Below are 2464 nucleotides of genomic sequence, written 5' to 3'. Positions count from 1 at the left end.
GAAAAGGAATATGTAGTGATGGGGAACTGTGATTAAATTTAGGAAGTGTTACGTTAAACCTAGTTGTTGCAGAACTTTTTAGGGCCTTTCAGCAATAACACAGGGTAACAGGTAGCTTGGCCCAGGATGCAGAGTTTGGCTGCTTGTGGAGACCTAAATGGCATTATGAGGACAGAAATTGCTCTTCCAGGCACCATTTCGTCCTGGTTGGTAGTGTTCGTCCACAGGGCACAGTCCTGGGCTCTTTTGCTTTGCTGCATCTATTTAGGTGCCTGCTTAGGAGGTGAATGTGTAGTTGGGAAAACACTTAGCTGGAAGTGACAGGATATCCAGCTGCCAGTGATTCCACAGAACCTGAAATCTGGAGGCAGGCAGGTGAGGGTCCTGGCAGTGAGTCATTGACAGCAAGCGCTTTCCCTCTTTGAACCATGTTGGCTTTTTATCTTCAGGATTATGGCTTCTTGATTGCAAGATGGTGGTTAAAGCTTTAGGTGTTATGGTTATATTTGAAGACAGGAATAGCTAGTTGGATAAGGTTTAGAATTTTAACATTCAGAAGACCTTTTTGCAAGCACCTCTGTCTTTTTTTTTTTTGTGGAACCGGGGATTGAACTCAGGCCCTTGTGCTTGCCATGGAAGTGCTTATTGTACTGAGCTATCCCCGGCCCTCTTCTTCCATTTTTTTAATCCACAAAGGAAAACACTTCCTGATAGCCCTCTGGGTGTGGCTGGCTGGGATAGGGTTATATGGCCAACCCCTTAGCTATAGGGTCATCTGCAAAGACTTGATTGTCATAGATGGATTATCGACTCTTCTTTTAGTCGGGTGTACTGTTTTTCCACTGGTAAGGAGAGAGAAAGTAGTTAGAATGCTCTTGTGTGTGTGGGGTTACTACTTGTGTCTGCCTCGCGTTCCTTTTACAAAAACTTCAGCCTGTATGTGGGTTTCTTTTGGATTCACTCAGAGGTGAGATGGGCTCCTCCCACTACCCCACAATGTCTAGGCCCTTTGGGCTCTTCTTCCCTCTTTAGGCCTTGTATGCTGTGTTCTGGACTCTAGCACCTTTTTTTCCCCCCTTTATTTTTAAAAATTTATTTTTGTTTGTTTTTTTAATGTATTTGGTACAGGGTCTCACTACACAGCTCAGACTTGTAGTGATCCTCCTGTTTTCAGCCTCCCAGTGCTGGAATTACAGGTGTGTGCCACCATGCCTGGTCTTGGTGGCCAGCTCAGTGTGCCTGGGGACAGGACCAGCATGGCGTGTGGTGCCCAGGATGGAACCCCATCCCTGCCTTGCTTACGCAGGTGCTTAGTCCGCTGAGCTATCTTGCCAGCCTGACTCTAGCACTTCTCTCACCTACTTACCCCTTTCCTCTCTCCTGGAGAGTAATTCAATATCCTTGTTTTTGGATAAACATTTAAATTTAGGTGATGTTTGTTTCTGCTCTGGTTATCTTGTGTGAGATTTGATTATCTGCTTGTTGATGATGCTGCCAGCTGCCTGTGTCTCCTAAGCTTTCGCAGATCAGTCCATGTATCATTTCTTTTTGGATTCTCTCGGTGGCATTACGTACATTCACACTGTACCAATATCACTCTATCCGCCTCCAGAAAGAATTCTTTTTCATCTTATGAGTCTGAAATGCTACACCTGTTTAAATAGTAACTCCTGTTAGTTTTTCCCACAGTCATTGGGGACTGCTATTCTACTTTAAATCTTTAGTCTTGCCTTCTCTTAGCGCTTAATGTAAGTGGAAACAGACAGTATTTGCCTTCTAGTGACTGGCTTGGATTATAGGTTTTTGTGTGAACATCTTCATTTCACATCTTGTATTTCAGATAACTGCCCAGGAGTGGAGTTGCTATATTCTGTGATAGTTGCATGTTTTGGAAGGGTCTATAGGGTGTTCAGGGTCTCACAACTAGATCAGACTCCTAGTGATCTGCCTGTTTACAGCCTCCCAAGAACTGGGATTACAGGCATATGCCACCACGCCCAGTCTCAGTCGCCATCTCAGTGTGCCCCGGGGGTGGGGCTGGCACAGCAAGGAAGGGTTTATTTTAGCTCAGTTTGTAGCTGTTTCTGTCCGTAGTTGGCTGGCTCCAAGGCAGGGCAACATGACAGAGGTGCCTGGCGGGAAGCAGCCAGCAGCAAGCCTCCCCCCTTTTTGTTTGGTTCAGGCTGCAAGCCTGTTGGTTGGTGCCACCCACACCCAGGATGTGCCTTCCATTATCCACACGCAGAACGAGGCTGAGCTGGTCCAGTTATCACACAGTCATGATCCAGCTCTGTCCTAGAAGCCCACCTTTGAGGGCAAGAAGTTTTGGAGGCACGTCTAGATGATAAGCTTTAACAGTGCTGCTTCTGAAATTTACAAGTTTTAGAAGCATGTGTTGTAACAAATGAAACATTTCCCACTCCCTTTGTCTCTTTTTGCCTTTGGCCCAATATTTATATTTTTT

The 2464-nt window shown here is 45.6% G+C and overlaps 1 protein-coding gene across 1 annotated transcript in view; it reads left to right on the top strand.

Annotated features, from left to right (window-relative positions):
* Man1a2 (mannosidase alpha class 1A member 2) overlaps positions 1-2464 on the top strand; it is a 162439-nt gene that overhangs the window by 35266 nt on the left and 124709 nt on the right. The window lies entirely within an intron of this gene.

Source organism: Octodon degus, unplaced genomic scaffold (genome assembly GCF_000260255.1).
Source record: "Octodon degus isolate 3935 unplaced genomic scaffold, OctDeg1.0 scaffold00140, whole genome shotgun sequence".
Lineage (NCBI taxonomy): Eukaryota > Metazoa > Chordata > Mammalia > Rodentia > Octodontidae > Octodon > Octodon degus.
Note: the sequence above shows the minus strand (reverse complement) of the source record. Positions and strands in the feature narration are given on the sequence as shown.